Here is a 10,836-nt window from a genome sequence, read left to right as displayed (position 1 = left end):
CGCCTTTGCTTGATATACTTGCCCAGGCTGAAACTACTAAGGGGCTCATCTCATTGGCATACACACAGTTGTCAAAATTTCTTCTTAAGTTTCCTCTTTCTTGTAAGCACAGATGGCAGGAAGATCTGGGTCCCCTCTCCGATGAGCTTTGGGATGAGGTGCTGCAGAATAGCCAGATTATTTCACTTTCTCCATCCCACATAGTACCACAGCTCTTTATTTTGCATAGAGTGTATCGTACATCAGAATTTTTGTATAGTGTAGGCTACAAGGAAAACTCACACTGTGCTAGATGTAGCCATCCACATGGTAATCTTATACATTTAATGTAGAGATGCCCAAAGCTTAGGCGTTATTGGCAGGAGGCTATCTCAACTTTAAATGTTGTTTAAATGGAATTCCTTTAACCCTTGACCCTATTTTATGTATCCTGGAATGTGTTGATTCCAATATATTAGACTCAAAGTTAATTGTTGCAGTTTTAAGATCTCTTTTTATTGCACGAAAACTGATTGCTTCACGATGGGTATCCTCTACTCCACCATCAGTAGATGAGTGGAAATCCAAAGTGAATAAATATATTCTGTTTGAGAAACATACGTACCTATCTCGCAATGCTCTACATAAGTTTGCTGCAATATGGTCTAGTTCAGATATGCAATTAGTGGACCTCCAGCTGTTGCAGAACTACAATTCCCATGAGGCATAGCAAGACTCTGAGAGCCACAAGCATGACACCCAGAGGCAGTGGCATGATGGGACTTGTAGTGCCACAAACACGAACGTAGTGACGTACTACGAGGAATTTCATCTCTTGAGTTTGGGCCCCTTCTGCTAATTTTATGTTTACTGAGCATTGATTCTGAGCATGCGTGTTTGTACATTTGACTTTTGTTATAAGGATTTGTGTACTGACCATTTGAAATTCTGACGTCAAGCTGTTATACGCCGAAAATTTACTAGCCTATCATCCAACATTTGTTGGCCGAAAATTAGACAACAATTGTCAAAAGGAGTGTACTAACGGTAAGATTTTAGGACAACAGTCTGTCAGCATACAATCCCTTGCCAACAATCGTACCGTGTGTATGAGGCTTTACTCTCTTTGTTGAGAAAAGGTGCTACACTGATATATTTATTTCATGGTAACTTGTGGGCTTAGTGCTGTGATCTTTCTTTCTTTCTTTCTTTCTTTCTTTCTTTCTTTCTTTCTTTCTTTCTTTCTTTCTTTCGCCGTATTAGCGCAATTGTGACAAGAGAAAATTGAGTACTGTCCGTGATACTTTTTTTATTTACACTAACATACAATGTTTCAGGACAAGCTTACGGGGTATGTCCCCTTCTTCAAGGTCCAAGCAGTACTTTCTTTCTTTTGCTATTTTGTTAAATTTTTTCTATTTTTAGTTCTTTTATTCTGTGTGACAATGTGTCTCTGTTTTTCTGTACTTGTAAAGAAAAAATCTCTAAATAAAATTTGAATTAAAATTTTTTTTTATATGATCAAGATAGCTACATCCTATTGCCGTGTGAAGTTCCAAAGCTCTGACTTCTATAGTCGTTTTGCCTGTAGAAGCAGCTCAATATTATCCTATGTGTCTATGCACATTAGGACATTTCGAGGCAGAAAAAAACCCTTCTGGATTGGGTTTTTTAGAGGAGTTTTCTGGCAGAAAAAAAACGCTAAATGTGCATACAAAAATGCTCTATACAAGCATTTTTTTTTCTGTCAAAAGAACTGAAATTTCTTCAAGCCGAATGTGCATGGACCCTAAATCCATATAGGTTTGAAGATCCTGGGATGCACAGGAATGGTGGAGCAAGCACTTTCTCATGTTTACTATAAACAGGAAAATATCAGAAAATGCCTTGGCAGATTAATTTAAAGGAGGCCTGTCGCAATAGAATATGGATGCTGTTATTAGTTACTTTTGAATATTCCAATGTCCTAGCTGTTATTCTGTTCAAGTGGCTCCTATCAACTCTAGGTTACTGACCTAGAACAAGTATGCAGATCAAGTGCTCTGATTTTAATCTGACTCTAATCAGCTTGCTTGTTACAGGTCAGTAGCTTAGAAAGTATTAAAGCCTGAGGCAGCAAGGCAACTAGTACTCTTACAAGGCTTTTAGAAATGGCATTACGTGTTTTTTTTTCACTACAGGTTCCCTTTAAAGGATTTAAAAAATCCATGATCTAAATTTATTCTAAAACCACTCTAACTACTTCTCAATAAAAGTCCAGCATATTTTTTTTTTCATTTTGTTCCAGAAGCTAGAAACTGCTCTTATTACCCCCTGGGATGTCATCCCCAGGCTTGTAAAATTCTTGCGGGAGCAGCTCCTGGGAACTCTGTTCCTAGCACTTTTTCCTAGCACCTTTTGATATAGGGATGCCCCCAGAACTACATCTGCCAAGAGCCCTTTCCTTACACGCATTGTGTGGGGGCAGGCACTTGGGGGGCCAATGCAACAGCATTGTTTTGCTTGATTAATAAAATAAGAGGGGTAAGGATAGGCAGGCAGGGCTAAAATGTTGCTAGGGTTTTCAGTACAGCAAAGGCAGCATGTAGTCAGCTCAAACGAAAAAAAAAAGTGCACACTAGGTTTTTGGCAGATCAAAAGATATTTTGCTGTAATTACAGTAAATTATAGTAAATGTATTGAAAAGATGTACTGATTTCTTTAATCGTACATCACGGGCCACAGAGCCATAGTAATTACTATGTGGGTTATAGTCCACCTTCAGATGCTGGACACTGGCACACCCCAGGAAGTTGCCTCCTTATATAACCCCTCCCACTACTGGGAGTATCTCAGTTTTTTCACCAGTGTCTAAGGTGTTGGTCACGAGTGAAGATGTGCTGTGCTGAGCTTCTCTGGAGCAATCCTTGCTGGGGCTAGCTATGCAGCCGGATCCATTCAAAGTGTCTTTTAGGCCGAATTGAATGGTACCCGGACCTTGAATCCGAAGAAACAAGGTTTTGCCTGTAAGGTTTTTTTTTTTAGAGAGCTGGACCCCAGGATCCAGTACTTTTGGTATCAAGGCCATAAAGTTTTACTGGCGGGGTGCTTTTTACAGGTCCAGGATTGTGGGTTCCCTGAGGGTCCCGGTTCCTGCAGGTTTGTTAATGGAACCCACCGTGAAGGGTGAAGATTCGGTCTGTTGGTTTTACCACAGAAAACCCTGCGGCGGGAAAGGTAAGTGGAGTTTTTCTAAGTAATTTTTAAATTTTCTTATGAAATGTCTCCTTTAAAGTAAATGTTGTCATGCCTAAGTGTCACCACTGGGGGCTGTATGGAGCACATACCTTGTCAAGCTTTGCTCAGAGTCACGCTGTGTCACAGAAGCAGCAGACTTTTTTCCTCCGGCTACCAGGCAGACCTCCGGTAAGTTTGGGGGGTTTTGCTTCCTCCAGACACCCCCACCTGAGCTGAACTCTTCCCCTCTTCAAGAGGCTGAGTATAAGGTAGAACTAAAAACGATCGGCAATGCTGTTTTTTTTCACCGCCCCTAAACTGCGGGGGCTTCTAGGTCTCCTCCACGCCATCCCTCCCTCACTCTCAAGCCGATCCTTCGGATTGGAGGCCCGCGCTTGCGCGGGAAAACTCTTTTTCTGAAAAAGAAAAGAGGGGGCGCAATGCGACGTTGGTGGCGGGGCTTAGCGCAGCATTGGCGTCCTCCAACGCGGGAGTGTGTTTTTTGAAAAAAAAAGGAAAACTCCATTTATGCTGGCTGCAAAATTGTCGGAGAGACATAAGAGCAAAGAAGAGCATGAAAGAGGTTTTGGTGATACAGGCATTTCCTATTTGACACATTTACAGGCTGAGCATTCATAGCAGTGGCAGTAGCTGGACTATTGCTCAAGCAGTGGATGCGATTTCTTCTGGTAGTACCTTTGCTTTGTGCATTGGACTATGGTCAGAAGGGGGGTTGAAACACCCCCAAAAAAGAGCTAAAGTGTCTCCCTCAAGCTCTGGAAAGCCTACTCATCTCTACAAATGGCATCCTCCCCTGAGAGGGGGTGGCTGGTCAGAGTGAGCATTAGGGCCATGAAATGTCTGCAACTGTTTTTAACACTGCAGCCCCGGTTTATTTTATGATAAAAAAAAAAAGTTTAGCGACTTTAATCGCATCCCAGTGTGGGTCAAAATGCGACAGATTCTCTTCCATTACCCAGGACCCTCAAACTGAGGAACTAGGGGCAGGAGAAGACGAATTCACTCAGGGGACCGTGGTGAGGCTGATGACTCCTCTTCTGGGGTGTCAAATGTGGGAGAATCAGCTGTTCCAATCTTAAGATTGATGGTGCAATTTCTTGCTGAATGATCACTCCACATTTATGTACCCTTAACTAAGTGTTTGGGTTCACTGAAGCCTCCTCGAGCTGTGCATGCCTTTTCCTGTCCATTCATTGCTGGAAAAGCTTTTTGTATCTGAGAGGCTCACCCAGATAAGCATTTTTTCCCTCCTAAAAAGCTTTCACACTTGGTGGAGGAAATTTACTAAGTAGGGTATACCAGCAATTAACACTGCTATATCCTCTGTGAATAAGTTTGACTTGTCCGGCAGACAATGCTCAAATGCTTAGGGATCCAACGGATAAAAAGGTGGAATTCCTATTGGAATAAAAAATGTATTGGATTTAGTGTCTCAGCCTGCGCTGACAGTAATTGCTTGATCATTGAGAGACCAGTTTAAACAGGTGTTCAAGGTTATCCTGCTCAGCAGGCCCAGGAGGCAGCTTTATGTCTGCAATAGTTGCTATGGGAGATTCTATCCTTCAGGCCTTGTGCCCTTCGCTAAGCGCCTTGTAAGAAGCTCCTGGCTAGTCTTCCTTTTTTGGATAATACATCCAAAGAAATTCTACTGGAAAACACCCTCTTTTGCCATTTAAGAAAAGGAGTAAATGTATTTTCATTTTAAAGCTCCTTCTCCTGTGCCAGAGCCATCAGCCTGCAGGCAGTCACGGCGGCTTCCACCGTCAGGTTCAATCGAAAAGGGGGAATTCTTCTGCAGTTCTCAAGGATACGGCAGGAAAAGTGTCGACACGAATGGGTGACTCCCTCAATAGCTCAAGGGTACAAACTGGAGTACCAATAGTTCCTGTCTCCTCGTTTTCTCAGATCAAATGTTTCTAAGGATTATAGAAAAAGAAAAAAGTGATCATTGGGGTCCCCATGTAAGAACAGAGGTTGGGGTATGATTCAAACCTCTTTTTTTCACGGTGCCAAATCCGAATGGACATTCTGGCTCTCAAAAATCTAAATTCAATTCCTGAATATAACCACTCTTTTTTCGTTTGGAGTCAATTCAAATCAGTTATCTCCATCCTACGAGGAGAACTTCTGGCATCAATCGACATCAAAGATGCATACCTCCATATGCCTATTTCCTCGCTCACTAGTAATATCTACTTTTCGAGGTGGAAAATCTTCATTTTCAGTGTGTAGCTCTGCTTTCCAGTCCAGCTACTGCACTTGGAGTGTTTACAAAGGTTCTGGCCCCTCTTCTAGCCAGATTAAGGGCCCAAGGTATAACAATTATGGTTTACCTAATCGATCTGTTCTTGATAGACCAGTCGGTAGCCCGCTTAGACCAAAGTATGGTCACCACATTCAACTACCTGGAATATCTAGGTCGGATTCTCAACCTAAGAGAAATCTTCTTTAAAACCATGAAGAAGGCTAAAATACTTGGGTCCGTTCATAGGTACACCCAGAAAAGGTTTTTCTTACCCCAGGAAAAGATCAGCGCCATAAAGAAACTGATTTAGGTGGTCGAAGCAAGATGAATTTCTTCCATTCAACTTTGCATGAGGTTGTTGGGAAAGATGGTGGCTTCATTCGAAGCCGTTCCTTATGCCCAATTTCATTCGAGACTGCTGCAAAACAGTATCCTATTGGCTTGGAACAAAGGTTTCAAGCTCTACATTCTCAATATGTCTGACTCCAAAGCCTACGGCCACATCACCCTGATAGCGCCCAATCTCATCTGATCTTGGAGGCTAAGTAGGGTCGGGCCTGGTTAGTACCCGGATGAGAGACCATCTGGAAATACCAGGTGCTGTAGGCTGGGTGTGCCAGAGCCTCAGTTTATAGTTAATATCCAAAAATCTACTAGGGGGAAAATCCTTCCTTCAGTTACCTGGGAAGTGATAACAGCATATGCCAACCTTTTTTGTTTAGGTTGGAGAACAGTCCTGGAAGAAGCAACTGTCCAAGAGAAATGGCCCAGATCAGAAATGGCCTTGCCCATTAACATTTTAGAAACTCAGGCAGAGCTCTTGGTCCTGAGGGCCTGAACGTTCAGTTTACGGTATTGTCCTGCCATGATTCAATCCGACAATGCCACAGCAATGGCCTATATTAATCACCAAGGGGGCACAGGAAGTTGTGCGGCCCAGAGAAAGGTGAATCATATTCTATCTTGTGCAGAAAACAATGTACTTTGCCTATTGGCAGTCTTCATTCTAGCAATAGAAAATTGGCAGGCGGACTACTTGAGTCGCCAGCAGTTGTTCCCGGGAGAATGGTTACTTCACCCCGATATATTCCTGTCAAAAATGGGGGATCCCAGACATAGATCTGTTTGCGTCCAGGTTCAACAAAGAAATCGACTACTTTGCGTCAAGAACAAAGGATCCACTAGCATGCGAAACAGATGCCTTGCTATTCCCGTGGAATCAGTTCTCACTAATTTATGCATTCCCTCCTATTCTGCCTGCGTCCACAACTTCTTCACAGGATCAAGCAGGAAGGGAAGTCATTGATTCTTGTGGCCCCCAGTGGGGCCCAGGAAATCTTGGTATGCAGAGATCATAAAGATGGCAGTAGGGGACCCATGGACCCTACCATCACGGCTGGACCTTCTCTCGCAAGATCCAGTGTTTCTACCTTGATTAAGGCAAGGGTGCTGGCCTCCATAATTATATATTATGGAGTCTGAGAAACATATGTCTCCTGGTGTGAAACCAGGAGTTGCACCCCAGGAAATAGGTCAAAGGCAGAATCCTTGACTTTCTGCAGATGGGGTGAGAAATAAGGCTGGCCTTGAGTGCTTTCTAAGAACAGGTCTCGGCCTTATCGGTATTATTTCAATGACCACTTGCTTTGCGTTCTTTGGTTCGTAACTTAATTTAGGGGGTAACACGGCTTAGTCTCCGGTTAGGTAACCCCTGAACCCTTGGGACTTGAATTTAGTTTTGTTGGCATTACAAAACAGCCTATTTTAGACAGATATGACATATTCCCTTGGTCCTTTTTTGACAAGGAAACTATTTTTTCTGGTAACCATATCTGCTGTAAGAAGGATATCAGAATTGGCTGCTCTTTCTTGTAAAGAGCCATATTTTTATTGTTCAAGGATAAGGATAAGGTAGTATTGTGTCCTCACCCTAACTTTTTACCGAAGGTGATATCAGGTTTTTATCTAAACCAGGATATTGTTCTACCTTCATTTTTCCAGAACCCTGTTCTATGGAATAAAAATCACTACATTCTCTTGAATGTGGTGAGAGCAGTCAAAGTTTACTTAAAGGCGACTGCTCAGATTCGGAAAATGGATGTTTTGTTTGTGTTGCCTGAAGGTCCTAAAAAAGGACAGGAAGCATCGAAATCTACTATTTTTAAATTGATTTGACAAGTAATCGTCCAAGCTTATGTTTAAAGAGGTAGTTCTACCCTCTCAAATCACTCCTCTAGGGCTGTTAGTGCTTCGTGGGCAGTGCATCACCAAGCCTTCATGGCTCAATTCTGCAAGGCCGCAACTTGGTCTTCAATCCATACATTACCACATTCTATCTGGTCAATGTTAAAAGACATGAGGATGTCGCCTTTGGGCACAGTGTACTGCAGGCAGCAGTATAAATCCTCTGATCTCATGGTGCCCTACTTTGGTTGTGTCTCCCTCCCCTCACTTGGCATTGCTCTGGGACATCCCACATAGTAATTACTATGGCTCTGTGTCCCGACACAGAGGTCCCGCCCCTCTTTCTAGTATACACGTGTATTGCTTTCCTACAAAACTGAGATACTCCCAGTAGTGGGAGGGGTTATATAGGAAGGCAACTTCCTGTTTAGTGTGTTCTAGTGTCCAGCACCTGAAGGTGGACTATAACCCACATAGTAATTATTATGGCTCTGTGTCCCGTGATGTACTTCAAAAGAAAAGGATTTTACAGGTAAGCTGTTATAAAAATCCTATTTTTTTTTCCAAGACAGTTTTGCATCATAATGTTCATTGTCGGCTGATGTCAAAGGATCCTGACCATATTGTCACTGGTCTCTGCTTAGAGCTGAACGAGAACTGAGCGATCAGTGGCTCATGTGATCGCTCAGTTCTTGCTGCACACCAATGCTGCAGCATAGAGGTAAGTATGTAATGTATGTTTGTTTTTTACACTCCCCATACATCTCCTTTAACCACTTTGCATCCGAGCCAATTCTGGCATTTTTCTCCTACATGTAAAAATCATAATTTTTTTTGCTAAAACAAATACTCAGAACTCTCAAACATTATATATAATTTTTATGTTGCATGGTATTTGTGCAGCAATTTTTCAAACACAGTTTTTTTGGAAAACGTACCATTCAATTAATTCAATTGGAATAGTGCAAAACTACGGTACTTAAAAAATCTCGATAGGCGATGCTTTACATTTTTTTTACAGGTTACTAGTTTAGAGTTTCATAGGAGATTCAGCGCTAGAATTATTGCTCTCGCTCTAACGTTCGCGGCGATACCTCACATGTGCTGTCTGAACGTCATTTACGTATGCATGTGCAACTTGCGTATGCGCTTGCTTCTCCGTGCAAGCACGAGGGGACATTTAAAAAAATATTTATTATTATAACATTTTTACACTCTCTTTCATTTTAATATTGTTTTTATCACTTTTATGCCTATTACAAGACATTTAAACATCCCTTGTAATAGGAATAAGGTGTGACAGGTCCTCCTCTACCCTGGAAAGCATGAGATCCAAAAAAAAAAACTTTGATCTCTACTTTCCAGGGTACAGAACTGGTAGTGTTTACATCTGCATTGGTTCTCCGGGTCCCTGATCGCATGGGAGAACCCAGAGAGGCACCGGAGGGACATCCTCTCCCACTGCCTGAAAAAGCCATCCAGTGGTTTTGAGCCGCTAGGATGGCTTTTACAAGATAGGTAACCACTGGTTGAAAACAAAGATATCTGGATGATGCCTGTAGCTCCAGGCATCATCCAGATATCAACACTTAAAGTCTAGGACGTCAAATGACAACCTTCCGGCGGGAAGTGCTTAAAGCATAACCGAGAGCAAAACATTTATTTTTTTAATTTTGGATATAGTAAGGTATGACCCCTGTAAAGTTTTGCAATCTGTGTCCCATTGGGAGGATTTCCCTTCACCTCTTTTCCCATGCCCACAACAGGATGTGGGAGGAAATCCCTCCAAAGTTAGGGAAATCCTGGGTAGGCACCAGAACTAGGGTTCCTATTGGAAGATTCCAAAATTTCTCCTCCTGTTCTTGTGACCACTCAATCTAGGATTTTCTTTCACATTCAGTGATAATGGTCACCAGGACACGTAGAAAAGGTGAATCTCCCCTACCGAGATGCAGACAGCAATAAAAAACTGACAGGTTTGGACCCTATGAGTAAATTACAACAGTCACATGAACCTTGATCGTTCTCTCCTTTCCTTGTAAATTGTCTCAGCAAAAATATGCAGGATTGGAGTTATGGTCAAATCCCACAGGAGATTTCCCTACCCCTTCTCTTTCCTCCCACTTCCCTCTTAAAGCAGTTGTAAACTCCGATTTGTGATTTCTAGCTACAGGTAAGCCCAGTGGCATCGCTAGGGGGTGGCTTCTGGGGCTATAGCCCCAATCTGGGGCCCATAGTCCCAAGTCCAGGGCCGGCCCTACTATGGGTCCCAATAGACCCAGGTGGCAATTTAAGAGAGGCAGCAGAGCAGGGCTGGCACTACCTACATGATCCACACCGAGTGCAGACTCCATGAGAGTGTTGCAGACTGCTTGACACAGCGCTGTCCCGCACAGCTGCGGCACTCCCACGGAGTCTGCACTCTGTGCTTCAGTGACAGCCAGAGCCTGGAGATCAGTGTGAGAGCAAGTCTGCTCCCTTGCTCCGCCCATATGATAAGGGCGGGAGGAATTTTCTCACACTAGCTCCTGAGCAGGGGTGGCGCCAGGTGACTTCAGGCCATGGGGGTGGGGGGAAACTCTACACTACCCTAGCCTGTCTGTATACACTAGCCTGTCTGTATACACTAGCCTATCTGTATACCTTAGCCTGTTGGTATACACTAACCTGTTTGTATACCCTATCCTATCTGTATACACTAGCCTGTCTGTATACACTAGCCTGTCACTGCTGTTCCACCCTCACTGTGCAGCTGCGGGCAGCAGAGAAATTACATCATCTCTTACTGCCCGCCCTCTCTTGGACCCAGTCAATGCACATGTGCTGCATCTGGTGACAGGTAACACAGCAAGTGACAATCCGCATCTGGTGGCAGGCGATGTGACATGCTGCATCTGGTGACAGGCGATGTGGCAAGTGACAATCCACATCTGGTGGCAGGTGACGTGGAAAGTGAAAATTTGCATCTGGTGACAGGCAACGTGACAAGCTGCATCTCTTGGCTGGTGACGTGGTAAGTGACAAGCTGCATCTTGTGGCAGGTAACGTGACAAGCTCTCTGGGGACCCTGATATATATATATATATATATATATATATTACACACACACATATTATATACATGTGTATACCCGCCCCAACATATGACTTTCTTTACTTCGCTGCTTTGGACTCTAGCCCCAGATCTTTTGT

General features: G+C 43.2%; 1 pseudogene; it reads left to right on the top strand.

Moving 5' to 3' along the window:
- The first annotated feature begins 5,951 nt into the window (after positions 1–5,951).
- On the top strand, positions 5,952–6,070 carry LOC141146322 (5S ribosomal RNA; annotated as a pseudogene).
- The last annotated feature ends 4,766 nt before the right edge of the window (positions 6,071–10,836 follow it).

The sequence above is a fragment of the Aquarana catesbeiana genome, linkage group LG05, assembly GCF_042186555.1.
Source record: "Aquarana catesbeiana isolate 2022-GZ linkage group LG05, ASM4218655v1, whole genome shotgun sequence".
In the NCBI taxonomy this organism is placed as follows: domain Eukaryota; kingdom Metazoa; phylum Chordata; class Amphibia; order Anura; family Ranidae; genus Aquarana; species Aquarana catesbeiana.
This window is presented reverse-complemented; position numbering and strand designations above follow the sequence as displayed.